A 20,173-nucleotide genomic window follows, 5' to 3' on the forward strand; every position below is an offset into this window, starting at 1 on the left:
CTTCAGTCTCAGGACCGAAACAATGACAGGATGAGAACAAATAAGTGAAGGGTAACTAGGCTTTAGAAGGAGAAACCTTTTTTGGAGATAAAGTTGAGATCTTGCAGAACAGATTCAATAGACATTAATGGAAAAGTGAAATTGAAGGACAGACTTTCAATGTCTGTCCTGTACTTGAAGGGACAGGATACTGTACTTGAAGTTTCATTCATTTAAGAGGTTATCTCTTAAATTGGTAGATATTTGGTGGGATCATCTGGAACATAAGGACAGAAATAATTAACTTAGTTCCAAGGAAATTGAATAAGAATATAAGCAAAGCCTCAGCAACCTGTACTAACTGTCCCAGAGGGAGCACGGAGCACAGATACAGGCCACTACTGTGCAGAGTGCTCTGTTAAAGCCACACAGAGCATCCTTGGAAAGAACCCCTAGGGAACTGTTCCTTCAAGACATGACAGCGGTGCCAAATGTACCTGAAAGTCTAAACCACTTGAGAGGGGAATAGCAGTCCAATGCAAGTAAACTATTCACAGGATTATTAAAGGAGTTTCCAGATATCACTATAATGTGCCCAGAGGGAGCACACCTGAGAAATGTTGAGAATTAAGACTCTAAATGAAGGCAACAAGAAAGGCGAAACATAGTAGGCAAGAGTGACCAGGACAATGATAAATGAAATACAACCCTGAATTGGCATGAGCCCAGTCAAAAAATCCATGCTGAATATCTAACTCGGAAAAGTGAGAGTGCCCAAGGTTTTTTTGAACAATGATTGCCTTTGAGAAGACCAGAATCTAGTAACTTATCTCTCAGAACACAAGACTCCATTAGACAAAATCTAGGTGAGAAAGGTAACACTGTCTGGACCAGAAAGGAGAGTTAAGTTTTTTGTTTTTTTTTTAAAAAAAAGGAATCATCAGATCTGACACATACTATTAGACTATATGTGTTAGGGAAGGACAGGGATCAACTTAAGAAATAAGTTATACTGTGACAAACTCAGCTGTTCCTCCTAGCAAGGTATAGTGAGGAAATCACACACTAGGACATATCCACTATTGCTGGATAAGGCAGAGCAGAGAGGATTACTGCCGGAGGCCTGGACCAATCAAAAGCAGGAGAAGTTCTGGTGTGCTGAGGAGGCTTGCCAGAGGTATGTATCCTCACCACTGCTCTTAGTCTGGTAGTCCAGTTCCCTTCAGTATTTGTTTATTTCTAGTAATAATACTTCCCTGGTAGCTCAGATGGTAAACAATCTGCCTGCAGTGAGGGAGACCTGGGCTTGATCCCTGTTAGATCCAAGTAAGATCCCCTGGAGAAGAGAATGGCAACCCTCCAGTATTCTTGCCTGGAGAATTCCATGGACAGAGGAGCCTGGTGAGCTACAGAGTCACAAAGAGTTGGACACAACTAAGCTACATGGACAAAGGAGTCTGGCAAGCTGCAGGGTCACAGAGAGTCAGGCACAACTAAGTGACTCACTTTCCTTTTCACTTCACAATAATAGTAATGTTTGGTTGGGTATATGGCTGCCTAGAATGAAGACCACATTTCTCAGCCTCTCTTGCAGTACCGAGTATCTATCATATTTTGCTATATTGGACTTCCCTGGTGGCACAGACAGTAAAGAATCTGCCTACAATGCAGGAGACCTGGGTTCGATCCCTGGGTTGGGAAGATCCCCTGGAGAAGGAGATGGCAACCCACTCCAGTACTCTTGCCTGGAGAGTCCCATGGATGGAGGAGCCTGGTGGCTACAGTCCATGGTGTCGCAGAGAGCTAGACAAGACTGAGCGACTTCACTTATTGCATTTATCAAATACTGCATTTTCTACAAATTGATGTTCATGGCAGTCCTGCATCAATCAAGTTTATCAGCTTCATTTGTCCAACACCATTTGCTTACTTCACGTCTCTCCCATTTTGATAATGCTCACAGTATTTCAAACTTTTTCGTTATTATTATATTTGTTATGGTGATCTGTGATCATCAATCTTTGATGTTTCTGTTGTCATTGTTTTGGGATGCCATGAGCACACCAAAACAGCCCATTTCTCTCTTCAGGCCTCCCTATTCCCTGAAACACAGTATTGAACATAGGCCAATGAATGTTGGCCTCTAAGTGTTCAAGAAAGAGTCACATGTCTCTCACTTTAAATAAAAAACTAGAAATTATCAAGCTTAGTGAGGAAGGCACATTGGAAGGTGAAACAGAAAAGCTAGGCCTGCCAAACTGCCAGGTTGTGACCACAAAGGAAAATTTCTTGAAGGAGATGAAAAGTGCTACTCCAGTGAACACATGCATGATAAGGCAAAACAGCCTTACTGCTGATACAGGGAAAATTTTAATGGTCTGGATAGAAGATCAGACAAGCCACAATATTCCATGAAGCTAAAGCCTGATCCACATCAAGGCCCTAACTCTCCTCAGTTCTCTGAAAACTTGAGAGAGGAGAGGAACTTGCAGATGAAGTTTGAAACTGCCAGAGGGTGGTTGATGAAGTTTAAGGAAAGAAGCCATCTTCATCACATCAAAGTGCAAGGTGAAGCAGCAAGTGCTGATGCAGAAGCTGCTGCAAGGTACTCAGAAGATCTAGCTAAGATAATTTACCAAGGTGACTATTCCAAACAACAGATTTGAGTGTAGACAGAGCAGCCTTCTGTTGGAAGAAGATGGCATCCAGGACTTTCATAGCTGGAGGAAAGATGTCAATGCCTGGCTTCAAGCCTTCAGAAATCAAACTGACTCTCCTGTTTGGGCTAATGCATCAGGTGACTTTAAGTTGAAGCCAGTGCACATTTACCATTCTGAAAATTGTGGGGTTCTTAAGAATTATGCGAAATCTATTCTACCTGTGCTCTGTAAATGGAACAAAAAGCCTGTGTGACAGTGCAACTGTTTTATATGTTTGACTGAGTATTTTGAGCCCACTCTTTAGATCTGCCCAGAAAAAAAGATTCCTTTCAAAATATTAGTGTTCATTGACAATATACCTGGTCACCCAAGAGCTGTGATGGAGATGTGCAACTGGATCAGTGTTGTCTTGATGTCTGCTAACCCAGTATCCATTCTGTAGCCCATTGATCAGAGTCATTTCAGCTTTTAAGTCTAATTATTAATAAATGCATTTTCTAAGACTCTTGCTGCTGAAGATAATGATTCTTCTAATGGATCTGGGCAAAGCCAGTTGAATCCTTCTGGAAGGGATTCAGCATTCTAGATACCACTAAAAGTATTTGTGATTTCTGGGAAGAGGTCAAAATATCAACATTAACAGGAGATTGAAAGAAGATTCCAATCCTTGTGGATGACTGAGGAGTTCAGGACTTCAGTAGAGGAGATAACTGCATGTGTGGTAGAAATAGCAAGACAACTAGAATTGCAAGTGGAGCCTGAAGATGTGACTGAACTGCCACAACCTCATATAAAACATGAATGGAAGCAAAGTTGCTGCTTAAGGATGAGCAATGAGAGTTGTGTCTTGAGATGGAATCTGTTCCTGGTGAAGATGCTGTGAAGATTGTTGAAATGATAACAGAGGATTTAGAATGTTACATAGACTTAGTTCATAAAGCAGCAGCAGGGCTTGAGTGGATTGACTCCAATTTTGAAAGAAATGCTATAGATAAAATGCTATCTAAACAGCATTTTATGCTGCAGAGAAAGCATTCGTGGAAGGAGGAGTCAGTCGATGAGTCAAACTTCATTGTTCTATTTCAAGCCAGCCCAACTTTCAACAGCCATCACCCTAATCAGTCAGTACCATCAATATCAAGGTAAGACCTTCCACCAGCAAAAAGATTATGACTCACAAATGATGGTTAGCATTTTTTAGCAGTGTTTTTAAATTAAGGTATGTACATTGTTTTTTTAGACATAACACTATCACACACTTAGTATAGTGTAAACAACTTTTATATGCACAGAGAAATCAAACAATTCATGTGACCTGCTTTCTTGCGATACTCACTTTGTTGCAGTGGTCTGGAACCAAACCTGCAGTGTCTCTAAGGTATGCCTGTACTTACATGTCTTCCTTAAGAAGCTCGGCAGAAGTACCCTTTGCTTTACTTTCATCCTTTCCTACCTTCTTTTGCTTAGGATGTAGATGTCTGCAAGTGGGACAGTGAGGTGTAGCTGGAAGGCTACACCAGCACTGGAACGCTGACCTAGACGTTTATGTGAGCAAAGTAAACTTCAACCTTCTCCCTGTTATTTTGGATTTCCTATCATTCATATCTGAAACTAATCCTAATACACCTAGAAATTCAAGCTGCAGAAATGTCAACTACAGCTTTAGTTCAGGAGCCTGGTGAGGACATTTTCCAGCTGAAACAAACTGCGGGGGATGAAGGGAAAACTCCCCTTACATGGCAGGCTTCACACGCCCAAGTGATTCCACAGCAAAAGGCAACAGTAGGAGCCACTGTGTCATTACTTAAAGCCCAGATTCCATGGATCAGGGGATGTTGGAGACAGAGGGTTGAAAGGGGAAATAGAAGTTAAGGGGTGTTAAGTGTCAAGGTGGGAGAGAAAGATCTCACAACAGACTCATGGCTGGCCTTCCCATCATTGCAAAGATGCAAAAATTGTGGGGAATAACATTCTTCTTTACACTCTTAGGTTCTCTGACTGGGTCTGCACAATAGTCTGATAACAGACATATTAAAATGAGAAAATACATACAAGTTTCTTTGATGTTACAAATTTTACATGATGAGGGAGTTTCCCAGAAAGAGAGAAAACTCACAAAGAAACAACTTAAAGCTGGAGGTTTTATATCATTTGAACAAAAGGTGACATTTAAAAAGTGTCAAGGGTGCATAGCTAACTCAGTCAGTAGGGCATGATACTCTTAGAAATGTGAAGACAAATGGAAAGGACTTGGGAGCTTCTAGGGGCAGCAAACTGTAGGAAGGCAAATATATGAGCAACCAATGGTAGCTAACTAACCTAGTTAGTAAGGTTTGGTTGTGTAGACTCATGGGACCAGCCTGTCTCCTATATTACTAGAAGTTGTCATTCTCTTTCTGGTATGGACAATGAGGGGCTGGCACTGGGATGGGGAAACCTTCACAGAGGAATTTGTGATACCATTTTTCACAAGATAGGAGACAGCAAAGAGCTCATATTGTGCCTGCTTTTGCTCAGTTTCCTTCAGCTCAAAATAATCCTTATGCCAGAGGGCATATATTGGGATGGTGTATTCTGACCTCCTATAGTCTCATATGTCACCCTGAGAGAAGTATCTGTTGATTCTTCCCACAGGAATGGCAAAATATGTTGCTCGCTTTAACTTCTTGAGGGAGCTTCCTCCCAGTTGAGTCTATTTACAGATCAAGGATTCAGATAACTTACACAGATGGACTAGCATCCTGTGAAGCCCGAATCAAGATGACACTGAGTCTCATTTATGAAAAGTGCAAAGTTCTGGAAGCATCACTTTGTCTTGATAACTACTTGAAGGTCTTGGTATTGATTTTTTTCTACTGTTTCATTTTGTTGGTGTTGAGTGCTTTGATGATACTCCTTAAAAAGTGACGTATAATGGAAATGTGCTGTTTAACTTCTGAGACTGAAAAAAGCCACACCAGTGGTTCTAATGACACCCTGTCCAAGCTGCTGAAAGAACCACAGATATGAAGAACCCCTCTGGTTCACAATGAGCAGAATTTGGGACTTCTCTGGCTGTCCAGTGGTTAAGACTTCAATTCCACTGTGGAGGGCATGGATTTGAACCCTGATTGGGGAACTAAGATCCTACATGCTGCCTGGCACAGCTGGGGGCAGGGGGTGGGGGGGATGTCAGGCAAGAATTAGAACCTGGGAAGGATAAGTTTTAGGCTAATGCCTTTTAACTTTAACTCAGGCAGAAAAGAGAATTCTAATCTTAGAACTCTGATTTCTCCCTGGGAAATTCACAATGGTAGAGGGGTTGTATTTAAATTGGGAACATCAGTATTTTACTGGAATATTTTCTCCGAAAACATCTTTACAGCGTTACATAATCTCCTGGCAGAACCTCTGCTAGACTGTCTGAAACAGCATGGTTAGATATAATTCAGAATGAAAAGTGAACTGGGGAACTTTCTGCTGGGCTCCGCGTGGCCTATGATCACTTCAGTCACTAAATGGCCTTCTTGGGGCAGTAGCTACACTTTTCGCCACCAGGACCAGGAGAACGCACAAAGAAAGGGTAGTCGCCATTTGAGTGGGAAGGGTGGGGGTAGGACCATGGTGGGGGCTACACTGGCATCGTATCAAAAGATGGTTGATCTCCTGCAGGGGAGCCGGTCACACTCCGAGTCGGCCCAGAGTGTAGTGGTTAAACCCAGGGAGCTAAGTGAATAAAAACCTGGGGAACGTTGGAAAGAGGGAACTCCTTTCCTCTAGCATCTTGTTTCTATGAGGAAAGGAATCCATTACAATAACATTCTGGGTTTCTTTCTGGCCCCACTCATTCCTACAAGGGAGGAGTGAATTTTCTAACAGGAAATTTGGAGAATAGGAGCTCGGCATGTGTGATGCAGCCCCTTCCTCCTCCTTTTTCTCTTTGGGATCTGTCTCCACAGAGAAAACACACCCTGTTCCGCTCCTCCTTTCTGCAGACTTCAGAGTAGCAGGCTCTGCTGGGGCAGTTGGGGTCCTTCAGCTGTCCACCACTGCCTACGACCTTGTGCACGAGACTGCCCGGCTTTGGGGTTCAGTGTTAGAAAGCTCTCTTGCCCACGGCTCTAAGCCGTGTTTTTTAAAATCATCTTTATTAGCAATAATGGTGATATTTCATCTCCATCTGCTTGACTCATGTTTCAGCTGGCTCTTCTGTAAGGTACAGTCTCTCAGCAAATGGAAGTTGTGGCCAGAATTACTAGAAAACTACCTCTCAGAGAATTAGCACTAAATACACTAAGTCCCAGTAATCAGGAGACAAAGCAGACTTAGTTCCATTCAGGACTAGGGCTGAGCGATAAAGCCCTAGAATTCTAGAATGTCATTGGTGAGCTGGCTGCATGAATACTATTTGAAAAGCCATTGGAACTAGAGTCTTAGGCTAAGTCTCCCCAGAAACAGACCTTAAGAATTTGAGGACAGGTGGTCAGTTTGAGAGGTAAATCCAGGAGATACCAGTTCAGAAAGTGAAAAATAAAATGGAAGGAGCACAGAACCGTGTGCATTAAAGAAGCCTTACTGAGTACCTCTGAGTACTCAGTACTATGCAACAAGTGTTGCATAGATCACTTGTTAGAGTTGCCCTCTGCCTACCAGCACCACCAAGGGGCAAAGAGCTGGGGATATTTGTCCACCAACTCCACTGGTCATGGGTTGAGCCTTGCACATAGGTCTGGTGCCCTCAGGAGACTGGTGAAAACCCTCACACAAAGACTGAAGAAGCTGTAATACAGAAGGGCCTGAACAGTAACTGCTACAACTACAGATGCTGTATTTCACAAAAGTAAACATGTTATGTAAACCTTAGCAGTCCTCACAGCTTCTCCATATTGACCTTCAAAACAGTGTTGTGAGGTATCTAGTCAGGAACTTGGATCCTAAACAGGAATAAAAAGAGGTCAAGATAACTGACGATCAGAGAGATAGAGCGGAGCACAGCAAAGAAATCCATGACATGATACATGGAAATTCAAAATGAGACAAAGCCAAGTCCCGAAGTTCTTTAATGAATGAAGTAATAGGAATTGTTTTTGAGAGGATGGAGTCGAACTTGAATGAGAACAAGAGTAAATTCTTTACTTTGCTGAATTTATATGTAGAATTAACATACCAGTCCACTTCTATCAAGGGCATCAAATTGCAGCTATTGTTTGCTTAGTCTGCAAAACTAGCCACCCCGCATCCTTGAAGTTTAATTCAACTATTTCTGTAAGCTTTAGATGATGGATAGCTAAAGGATTAAACCAGGAGCTGTAGTTGAACTCTTAGGCCTTATAATTGATACTTTGAAAAGCTAAAGCACGTTCAGTTCCTGAGGATAGCAATTTGCAAGATTGAATGGCATTGCAAGCATGTTAATTCAAACTGAAAACATTCAGCGAAATTAATATTAATCTCACAGTGTTCTAATATTCAAGTGAAGCTGTGTCCTTTGGGCTTGTAAAATTAGACTACAAAAAGCATTTTTGAGGATATTTTCAGTCACTTGACTTGGATACACAGTGAGCAGTAAATAAAACTCTAGTAAAACCATGTAGGTTATGATTTTCAAAAACATTAGAAGAACAAAAGAATATGCTGTGGTAAATTGCAAACAGTAAAAAAAAAAAAATCAAGGAGGAAGAGAAAGACAAATCAAAAAATAAAAATCATTACTTGCTTACTGTCACAAAAGGCAACTCATTTCAACACCTCTGTTGCTGACTACAAAGATGAAGTCCAAACCAGCAGCCATGCCATTGGGATTGACCCCAGCCCTAGCTTCAAGGGGTTCCTGCTGGGGGTAAGAACATCACTGCAGAGATTGGGTTATGCAGAGAGGGGCATAGCAAAGGCCTGCGCACTGTGACTGGTGCAGGTTGACCCCAAGTGAAGGTGAGGAATCCTGTTATGCTGCTTAGGGAAGCTAGACCGTCCCTTTCCTTTTGGGAAAAAGACACCTGTACCCTGGTTGCTGCCAAAACCACCTTTCAACCTTGAGAGAAACTAGCCCAAAGACTCTCAAGAGAAGGGCGAAGAAGAGAATTCCTGAGAAATGAAACCAGAGCCTTCACCTCAAGGTCCCCTGGACTTTTCAGCTCCTTGGGTCAATAAATCCCCTTTGTTATTTAAACCCTCAAAGTGGATTTTCTATTTCATACAGAGAGAGCGTCCCATCAAATGTGGAGGCAAGGCAGCTTCTTACACAAACCCAAGAGTTTCACCTCCACCCTCATTTGATGTCACTTTCCTGTGCCCGCTACTCTCTAGGCAACCGGGCCTCCTCCTGTTCACTGAACCGACCTCGCTTTTCCTACTTTGGTGTGTTCTCTCCATCTGTATGCTATTGCCCCAGCTCTTTAACATTAATGTCTCCTCAACATTCCACCCTCACTTTGACCCACCCCACCTACTGGCCCAGCCCACTTTCTATCCCTGCACTAACTTGTCTGAGGCCAGTGCAGTTTCAGCAACCCCGTAAGAGAAGCTGAGGGGGATGGTCAGGCTGTGAGTTGGAAATAGTCTTAGGTGCAACAGGCAAATGTTGCATTTGGTCTCCTTCCATTGTCACCTCTAAGAGGAAATTATACAATAGATTTGTGGGGACATCAAGTTTTTCTAGACTTCCCTGGTGGCTCAGCAGTAAAGAATCCTCCTACCAATGCAGGAGAATGGATTCAATCCCTGGATCTTCTCCCTTGGAGAAGAGAATGGCAACCTACTCCAATATTCTTGCCTGGAGAATCCCATGGACAGAGGAGCCTGATGGGCTACAGTCCATAGGGTAGCAAAGAGTCATACATGACTGAGTGATTAAACAAGTTTTTCTGGAGTTAAAATGGAATACAAGAGGCTGCTCCCCATGAGACTAAAGCCAGACTGCACTTTGCCGCTGGCTATGTGGGTGGAGAAGGTCTCAGGCTGAGAGCTGGTGGAGGTGGGACACAAAGAGGTGAGGGGAGAGACAGCAGCAAGACAGTAAAGATGAGGGAGGCTGCAGGGGTCAGAGAGGGCAGACCATCCAGTGCAGAGAGAGTTGAAGACTCTGAGGATATTTTGAGGAAGAATGCAAGCTGTCTTCCTTAAATACATTCCTTGGAAAACAGAAAATAGATTAGAGGTTACCAGGAGTTGGGGAGGGGGAATTGGAGTGACTGACTTTATAGAGTTTCCATTCAGTGTAAGGGAAAAGTTCTAGAAATAGACTGGTGTTGTTGCACAACATGTGAATTTAATTAATGCCATTTAAAATGTCAAAATGGTCAATTGCATGTTAGGCATATTTTACCAGTATTCAAAAAAAAAATACCAAAAAAAGAATAGATTAAAAAAAAAGAAAAACTAGCTAATTGTGTGAAGGATGAACTGGAGTGGGTCCAGCTTACAAAGGAGGCTAGCAAATTAATCTGATCAGAAGGTGACGAGAACTTCAGTTAGGATAGTGAAAGTCAGAGGGAAAAGTTGAAAACAGAATGGTCAGGATCAAATGCGTCTGGTTTTGAACCCTGCTGAGTTAGGGGGTGTGTGGTGGATATTGCCCAACTCCCTCGTTTAGGACTGAGGGCTGCCCTGAGTGCAGGTTGATAAGAGCCCACAGCTGCGGCTCTTCTGGGCATTGTTGGCCAAATGGCGTTGTATTACACAAGGGGTAGTGGAAACTTGGGAAGAAATGGTTTCTATCAGAAGGAGGGAGTAGTAGACAGAGAAGGCAATCTGAGAGTCTCCTTTGGCTTTGGCAGCATGGAGGTCCTTGGTGACTTTGGAAGGAGGAGTTTATGTGGAAGGACAAGGTCTGGATCACAACAGGATGGAGGCCACGTGGGAGGTAACAAGGATGAGCTGGGCCTGCATCTGGAAGGAAGGGTAGGAATTAGGGGCATAGAAAGACCTGCCAGGCAGGGAAACAGTGTTAGCCAGGGAACCTAGGCTGGGGAATCACTTAAGTTAACTAGAGGAGGTCAGGGGAAGGCAGGAGGGATGGCTGGAGAGGTGGGTAATACCTAGACATGGCTATGGGGTTTTAGCAGAATTAACCAGGCTGTCTCCACACATAGGCCTGAGTTCCAGAAACCATCCTCTGGTGGGCACTGGGCATTCTCTCCCTAGTGTGACTCTGACTATTCATGCCAGGTGAATGTTTTGTCTACAGTCCCTTGGACTCCATGTTTACGAATGCTGGCATAATACATTTTCTGAAGTGAGAGAATTTATTTCTGTTTTGTGGTGTGTGTGTGTGCATGCTCAGTCACATCTGACTTTTTTGTGACCCCATGGACTGTAGCCTGCCAGGCTCCTCTGGAATTTTTCAGGTAAGAATACTGGAGTGGGTTGCCATTTCCTACTCCAGGGGATCTTCCCAACTCAGGGATCAAACCTCCATCTTTTATGTCTCCTGCATTGGCAGGCAAATTCTTTACCATTGTACCACATCAGGAAGTATCTAATACATCTACCAAATATCAAATTGCATCCATTATAGCTTCTGCCATTGTAAATTTTCTTTTGTGACCATTGTTTTTATGAAATTTAATTACCCTTAACAAATATTTGCAGATCTAAATTTTATCAAGGTAATTTGGTCTTTTTAAAAATCTCTAACAAACTGTACGATGTGACATTTTAACCATCATCAGTTCTATTTTGAGATTATTCCTTCTAATAAAATTCATGAAGACTAGGAAAAGAATATTCCTTGATGAAAGTTTCTTGTCAAGGCTTATGGAGTTGATCTGTTTTTGTTTTTTTTTTTTTTGGATGTACCAGGCAAAACCTGGACCCAAGAAAGCCTCGTGGTAGTCCAGTTAAAAAGGGCTAAAAGAAATTTCAGCGTGATACTTAATACTTCCTGTTATCAATGAAATTCCAAGGCACTAATTAAAGAGTTCTTCTAACTCTCCATGTCCCTGCCTTACAATCAATGAATGATTTAAGCCGTGGAGAGAATCTGGCTTATTAATTTAAAAGATAGCTTTCATCTTTGTACATTCTTCTTTCCCTCAGAAAATGACAATATAGTTATTTAAATCTCCCTTGAAACCAATGACAATATTAATCATGTTTTTTAAATGCCTTGGTTAGTGAAATTCTTTCAGTAGCATGTTATTACACCAACCATTGAAGTAACCTGGGTTAAGTTATAAAAGCAAGCTCTCACCATGGTACATATAATAAGCAGACTTACTTTTAACAAGTCCCCTAGTGGTTTTGAGTCCCAAAGCCAAAGAATCAGGCTTTGTAAACACAGGCATATTATTAGTAGAGGCTCTTGAGTCAGACGATCCTGGGTTTAAATCTTGCCTCTGACATTGGTCATCCACAGAACTTTTTAAAAGTGAACTTTAACTTCTCAAAGCTGCAATTTTCTCCTTTGTGAGATGGGCATCTTACAAATAATAATAATAATAATGGCTATCTCGTAAGTCTGTAAGATGGTGCTTCAGTTCAGTTCAGTTCGGTTGCTCAGTCGTGTCTGACTCTTTGCGACCCCATGAATTGCAGCACGCCAGGCCTCCCTATCCATCACCAACTCCCGGAGTTTACTCAAACTCATGCCCATCAAGTCAGTGATGCCATCCAGCCATCTCATCCTCTGTCGTCCCCTTCTCCTCCTGTCCCCAATACCTCCCAGCATCAGGGTCTTTTCCAATGAGTCAACTCTTTGCATGAGGTGGCCAAAGTTTTGGAGTTTCACCTTCAACATCAGTCCTTCCAATGAACACCCAGGACTGATCTCCTTTAGGATGGACTGGTTGGATCTCCATGCAGTCCAAGGGACTCTCAAGAGTCTTCTCTAACACCATAGTTCAAAAGGATCAATTCTTCAGTGCTCAGCTTTCCTCACAGTCCAACTCTCACATCCATACATGACCACTGGAAAAACCATAACCTTGACCAGACCGACCTTTCTTGGCAAAGTAATGTCTCTGCTCTTTAATATGCTATCTAGGTTGGTCATAACTTCCCTTCAAAGGAGTAAGCATCTTTTAATTTCATGGCTGCAATCACCATCTGCAGTGATTTTGGAGCCCCCAAAAATAAAGTCTGACACTGTTTCCACTGTTTCCCCATCTATTTCCCATGAAGTGATGGGACCAGATGCCATGATCTTAGTTTTCTGAATGTTGAGCTTTAAACCAACTTTTTCACTCTCCTCTTTCACTTTTATCAAGAGACTTTTTAGTTCATCTTCACTTTGTGCCATAAGGGTGGTGTCATCTGCGTATCTGAGGTTATTGATATTTCTCCTGGCAGTCTTGATTCCAGCTTATGCTTCTTCCAGCCCAGCGTTTCTCATGATGTACTCTGCATATCAGTTAAATAAGCAGGGTGACAATATACAGCCTTGATGTACTCCTTTTCCTATTTGGAACCCATCTGTTTTTCCATGTCCAGTTCTCACTGTTGCTTCCTGACCTGTGTACAGATTTCTCAAGAGGCAGGTCAGGTGGTCTGGTATTCCCATCTCTTTCAGAATTTTCCACAGTTTATTGTGATCCACACAGTCAAAGGCTTTGCCATAGTCTATAAAGCAGAAATAGATGTTTTTCTGGAACTCTCTTGCTTTTTTGATGGTGCTTAGCACCATAATAATAATGGCTGCCTCTTAAGTTTATAAAATCATGCTTAGCACATAGGAAAGGTTTAATAAATATTAACTTTTGTTTGATGGATTTATTCCTAAATCCTGTGGGAGGCATCAGGAATGTTCCTGAGGGTGTGGTGCACCTTCACTCTGTCATCCATCTTACAAAGAGCCTTTGTCTGAGCACAGGCCCTCCCATTTATCACTCCCTCCTGTGTGTCTTCTTTCTCATTGTTTTCCTCTTCAGAGCTGTCCTTGGTGCTCTTTCTAGCTTGATTTCATCCATATAAAAATACAGACATGGACAGTCATGATACTACTCTGTACTTATGAATATGTTAGAACTTTTCCCTAAGAAAAATTGTTTTAAAAATCATTATTCATTTGGGCTGCTCCACACACACCTTCCCTAAGGATGGTTCTGACTAATATCACTTGGAATGTACACCTGGGCAATAAATTTCAGGCACCATCTCTGGAACTCCTACCACATGTGAATCACTGGAGAGCTGCTACCACAGCAACACGTACAGGGGTAAGGCTTAGTCATGGCCCTAGCATGGTCCTCTGTGAAGAGCATCAACCATCCCAGTACATACAGTGCTAATTTGTTAGAGCTGTGGGGGTTGATTTTTCCAGGCAGATTGTGATCTCACCGCTGGGATAATCCAGTGGTCAAAGCCCTGTCTGGGGACCTAGGCCTCTGGAGCCAAATCTCTAACTCCTATCAAGACACTCCACAGACAAAAGTAGATTGTAGGAATAAGGTAAAAGAATGGAGATAGATGATAATGATAATATTCATTATTAGTAGTGGGAAAGAAATTTAAAACTCTTGCCTGAATTTCCACAGCTCAGTATCAACATTTTGTAAAAAGGTACAAGATCACTGCCTCCACTTTCTTATGTGCATTTCAGAAATAATAGAACCTATCTCATAGGGTGACACAAGAAATAAATAGGGTTGTATTTTTTAAAGTGCATCCCCTAATTCCCACAGTGCAACCCTATCAAAATGTCAATGGCATTTTTTGCACAAATGGAAAAACTCTCATAAAATGCATATGGAATCTCAAGCAACCCAAATAGCCAAAGTAATCTTGGAAAAGAACAAGATTGGAGATCTCACACTTCCTGATTTCAGAGCATATCACAAAATTATGGTAATCAAAGCAGTATGGTGGTAGCATAAAGACACACAGGTGTTAGCTCATAAATCACAGAGTTTCCACCGTGTAGGAGGCATTTAATAAATGTGCCATCATCATCTTCATCATCATGAATCCTGATTATAATTACCCATTTTTCTCCTGGCCTCCTTCTCTATATTCTGAATATTGATGTCAGTCATTTAATTCAGATTCCTTCCTTTACTTCTATATAGACTGAGTTTGGCAAGTTTTGACTAGGTATAAGGAGAAATGTGACTTAGGTAGGGATTAAATGAGGAAGAACAGGTTCCAGTCTCATTAGGCCATGAGGAGTCAACCTGACAGAATCTTACCTTCCAGGGTTTTGATGAAGATGAAAGAGGAGTAAAAAAGCTGACTTAAAACTCAACATTCAAAAAACTAAGATAATTGCATCCAGTCCCACCCCTTCATGGCAAATGGATGGGGAAAAAATGGAAGCAGTGACAAACTTTATTTTCTTGGGTTCCAGAATCATGGCAGATGATGACTGTAGCCATGTAATTAAAAGTTGCTTGCTCCTTGGGAGGAAAGCTATGACAAACCTAAAGAATGCATTAAAAAGCAGAGACATCACTTTGCCAACAAAAGTCTGTATAGTCAAAACTCTAGTTTTTACAGTAGTCACGTATGGATGTGAGAATTGAACTGTAAAGAAGACTGAGCACCCAAGAATTGATGCTTTCAAACTGTGGCGCTGGAGAAGATGCTTGAGAGTCTTTTGAACTACAAGGAGATCAAACCAGTCAGTCCTAAAGGAAATCAACCCTGAATATTCATTGGAAGCTCTGATGCTGACTCCAGTACTTTGGCCACCTGATCTGAAGACCTGGCTTATTGGAAAAGACCTAGATGTTGGGAAAGTTTGAGGGCAAGAGCAGAAAAGCGGGCGTCAGAGGATAAGATGGTTGGATGACATCATCAACACAATGGACAGGAGTTTGAGCAAACTCTGGGAGATAGTGAAAGACGGGAAGCCTGGCATACTGCAGTCCACGGGGTCACAAAGAGTCAGTCAGTCAGTCAGTCAGTTCAGTCACTCAGTCGTGTCCGACTCTCTGTGAGTCGGACAAGTATTAGAGCTTCAGCTTCAGCATCAGTCCTTCCAATGAATATTCAGGACTGATTTCCTTTAGGATTGACTGGTTGGATCTCCGTGCAGTCCAAGTGACTCTCAAGAGTCTTCTCCAAAACCACAGTTCAAAAACATCAATTCTTCAGCACTCAGCTTTCTTTATGGTCCAACTCTCACATCCATACCTGACTACTGGAAAAACCATAGCTTTGACTAGACAGACCTTTGACAGCAAAGTAAGGTGTCTGCTTTTTAATACAAATGAGCAACTGAACAACAAAAGGGTTTTGAGTAGAAATGAAGGAGCTATCTTTGTCCCACCACTGGCAGTTACTGGTCAGCAAGTCTAAAGGCAAAGCTATAGCTCACACAAAGCCAATTATGGAACCATGGGCCCTGTTAATAACTTACACAGAATCTTCAGTGTATGGATGGCCAAATGGTATTTGTATTCTTGATTGCCACACTGCTGGGTACATTCTCAGTATCTGACAGCACAGAGTCTAAAACAAACAGTCTAAAGGAGAATTTCATTGTGTAGGTAATTTCAGAGCATCCTTGAGGTCAAGAAATAAAATGTTGGGCAGATAGCTCAAAGGTCAAGGTCTGGGCATGTATTTTTCACTGCCTCCAGCTACAGCTACTTCTGGTGTTCAGAATGGCTTAACAAGAGTCAGGACAATTTGAGTATTTATCAGCAGCTTCCAGAATTGTGGATTGACATTCTCTTAGAGCAACAATTTTAAAAAAATTTTTTTATTGCAGGATAGTTGGTTTACAATATTGTGTCAGTTTCAGGTGTATAGCACAGAGAGCAGCATTATTTGGTGTCCTGGGTGGAAGCTGTTTGCTTTCTTCTTCCCTGAAATAATAGCTACAACTTAAATATCATCAGTGGTAATGATCAAATTTGAGTTTCATTTTATGCTGCAAAATTTGTTAGTCCCAGCTTACTCTACTCAAGCCATAGTAAATCTACTACTGCTAACTTTTATTTAAAGGTCTTTGTGTGGGAGATGGTCTTTCTTCAACCCTATTTTTACCAGGAGATAATTATAAATTTGTCAACCTATACACAGGTATAACTCTTACACAGTCAAGGAAGGAATGTCAGGCATTCTTCTCCATGATGTGCCGTCCATGCCATCACAGGTGGATTCTATCAGTTTCCCTTCTCTTGTGTCTCAAGCATTACCAAGGCAGTTGGTGATCACACTCACATCACACTCACACACTGCAACAGGGAGCAGTTGGTGATCACACTCACATCACACTCACACACAACAACAGGGAGCTGTCCCCTCACTGGGTACCTGGATGCTTGATATGTGCAGCTGTATACTGGGGACCCCAGGGCAACCTGAGCTTTCCAAGGAATTTACATAATAAAGGGAGTGTTTTCTGTTTTCCCAGGAATTGGGTCATAATGGAAATCAGGACACTAGTGTACCTGCCTCATACCTCCCATGGAATCCTGGGTTGATAAGCATTTAGGCACCAGCTGCTGGTGCACACAACTCAGGATGTCTTAGAGAACATGTACACGAATGATGTACACGAATTCAGGATGGCTTAGAGAACATGAAACATTAGGGACTGGGTCTGTGCTACAGTCTTAGGTGGAGATTAGCAACCTGGGGTCCCTGGACTTTCCCCACTGGCTCTCTGAATATGAATGGGAGAAATGATATCTTTATTGCCATTAACCTTAAAGTCATAAAATCAAACTTAGTACTTCCTTCTACTGTGAATATAGGCAACAAATCACAGTCGAATTAGCAGTGCTTTTGAGAATAGAAACCACAGGTACATTCATATCACATCCAGCCATCACAGACATCTCAAAATACCATTTATATTCATTACTAATTCAATAGTTACTTCACCCACCGCTGGATCTTGTTGAATGCATTAATAAAGATGCACATATATTACTGTATCTTAACTTTCATTAGTATTTTGACTATATGTAACATCTGTGGTTTCCTCTGTATTTAATTTTATTTGCAGTGTGTCTCCAGGTATCCAGACAACTCTGGAAGAAGACTGGCCCCTGGAAGAAATGATCAGTAGCCCAAGGATTTCTGGTCACAGCGCTGTGCAGAGATCTTCCAGTATTCCTCAGGAGCCTTTCCTGTCTCCATGTGTCATAACCAGGGCCGTTCCCAGTACATCAGTGAGCATCAGGAAAATGTTAAATGCTTCTTAACTGGTTAGTGAATAGGCACTGGTCTGAGCTCTCTGAGTGTGCCTCCACCTCTCCAGACACCCTGGCTGCAAGAATCCCTGGTGGGCACTAAAGCGGAACAGCCCTTGAACCAGCTAAGTCTTCTGCTGCCTGAGGTCGTCCTGCATTTCCCCCCTCCCCATCCACCTCCCACCGTTGCTGCCAGAGCTATCAGACCCCAACCCTCCTGGGAGAGGGACTGTCCTCCTGCAGGGAAATGTGCCCAATGCCCACCTGGCCACCCCAAGGCTGCAGCGTCCTGCTTGCCTTTCCCCCAGGTCCCACTTCTCTATATTTTTCTAAAAATGCTACCACTGGATGGACCTAATAAAATTCATAGGAATGACAGTATTGCCCTGGAGAAGAGCCTGATGCTGGGAAAGATTGAAGGGAAAGAGCGAAGGAGGCAGCAGAGAATGAGATGGTTAGAGAGCATCACTGACTCAATGGACATGAATTTGAGCAAATTCCAGGAGACAATGAAGGACACGGGAGCCTGGTGTGCTGCAGTCCATGAGGTTGCAAAGAGTCAGACGGCAGCAATGTTGCATTGAAGGGGAGGCAGCTTGTAGGGGAAGCAGCTCATAGGTGCTTTGCCTCTACCCTGTCAGCTGTCATTCGCTGAACTAAACCCTGCACTGGGGCTCGAGTACTGTGTGGTCCTTGAAGGACTGAGGCCACAGCGTTCTCCTTGGCTCTGAGCACACACCTACAACAACTGACCGTCACTAAGATCTATACTCAGATTTCCGAATGAAAATGGCTAAGTAGCAGCTCTCCATCCCCACCTATGGGAGCTCCGCAGGTGGCGCAGTGGTTAAAGGATTCACCTGTCAATGCAGGAGAGGCAAGAGACACGGGTTTGATCCCCGGTCAGGAAGATCCCCGAAGTAGGAAATGGCAACCCACTCCAGTATTCTTGCCTGGAGAATCCCATGGACAGAGGAGCCTGATGGACTTGGTCCATAGTGTTGCAAAGAGCCAGACACAATTGAGCATGAGCACCTCACCAATATGACACCTCACACGCCAAAATAAGGGCCTTTTCCTAACTCACAGCTCTCATACAGGTAGGTACATAGCTTCATTATTGCTTTAAAGTAAGGACATTAACTCAAAACTGTGGAAATTTCTCTACTGATCCAAGAATGTCCCACTCAAACACATTTTGTCCCCAGGCTGGTATATTATTTCAGACCCTAAATGGCGAACAATACCTTTTGGATGTGTATCCAACAGTAAACTGTGTGCGGATCTCTGTGCTGTCCTGCTGAGCTGTTGCTAAGGCTGCCTGGCTTGTGTGTCTGCTGGGAGTGGCTTTCCGGCTGCTCCAGTGGGCTGGGCACTCAAAGTCAAAATAGCTGAGTGGATTTTCTCTCTGTCATTTCCAAGCTGCATGCCCCTGGAGAACCACTTGGTTTTCCAAGCCTCAGCTATGTATCTAACCCAAAGTTGGTGTGGGGTTTAGAGGAATGTAAAAGGCCCAGCCCATGGCTAGCATATAATAAAGACTCAGTCATTTGTTATTTTTGTTATCTTAATGCTCTTGGACTGAACCAAAGGGTTGCATGCAGCCAACAGTGTGTTTGGAAGGGTAGAGGGAGCACTCAGCTTTGTTATTATGTCATTGTTGCCTGAAATTCTTCATTAGAAAGGCATTCTTGGGGCTAATAACTTTTTAAAAATGCAAATAGCTGTAGGGTTTACTTCATTAAGCTATTAGCTGTCACTGCCACTGAAAGGATGTGTGTGACTGGGACAAAAATACAACCTGTGCTTGTCCAGAGCTTCCTCTCCCCTGGGGACTGGCAGTGAATGAGGTGAAATATGCTTTAAAGAGAGAGAGACTGAGAGGGAGGGGCAGGTCCATAGTCCTGGGTCCCCAGGGATTCCTGCCAGGTAGGCCCGAAGTCTGGGGCCCACTTTCCACTGTGCAGCCTGAGGAGGAAGAAGGTGCTTTGGGGAAGCACTAAAAAGAGAAAATTTGAGGCGGTTAAAGTTTATAAGAAAGTTGGTGGGAGAAGGGGGACAGAGACTCTGATGTACCACTGCTGTGGTCGACATAATTCTTATTCCAGGTCAGTTGCTCCAGAAGCAGGGCTAAGATGGAGTCTATGCTCTGAAGACTAACCAGTTGGTATGTCTGGGAAAAGTATAAAAAGGTCTTTCATTTGATGATTATTTTGCACCCTAGAGATTGGGACCCCATCCTGTCAGAGTAATGCCAATGACCATACTTCAGCTGCGCCCTCAGCCAATTGCCGAGGCTCTCTCGGCTGGGCAGTTTCTGAGAAATGTGGAATGTGCTGCAGCCCGTGGAGCCCATGGTCCTGGGCCCACTCTTGCTCTTCTGCTGGGATGTGGTCCCACAGTCTGATGTGATGTTGTATGGGATTTCATACCAGTGGATCAAACACTCTGTAAGCCCTTAAGATAGTGGTCATG

The 20,173-nt window shown here is 42.9% G+C and overlaps 1 long non-coding RNA gene across 1 annotated transcript in view; it reads left to right on the forward strand.

Annotated features, from left to right (window-relative positions):
- Nucleotides 1-13,227: 13,227 nt before the first annotated feature.
- Nucleotides 13,228-20,173, forward strand: part of LOC110134730 (uncharacterized) — a 40,834-nt gene continuing 33,888 nt past the window's right edge. The window contains exon 1 of the long non-coding RNA XR_011488091.1: nt 13,228-18,798. This is a non-coding gene — a long non-coding RNA (uncharacterized lncRNA). The remainder of the gene's footprint in view (nt 18,799-20,173) is intronic.

The sequence above is a fragment of the Odocoileus virginianus genome, chromosome 1, assembly GCF_023699985.2.
Source record: "Odocoileus virginianus isolate 20LAN1187 ecotype Illinois chromosome 1, Ovbor_1.2, whole genome shotgun sequence".
Lineage (NCBI taxonomy): Eukaryota > Metazoa > Chordata > Mammalia > Artiodactyla > Cervidae > Odocoileus > Odocoileus virginianus.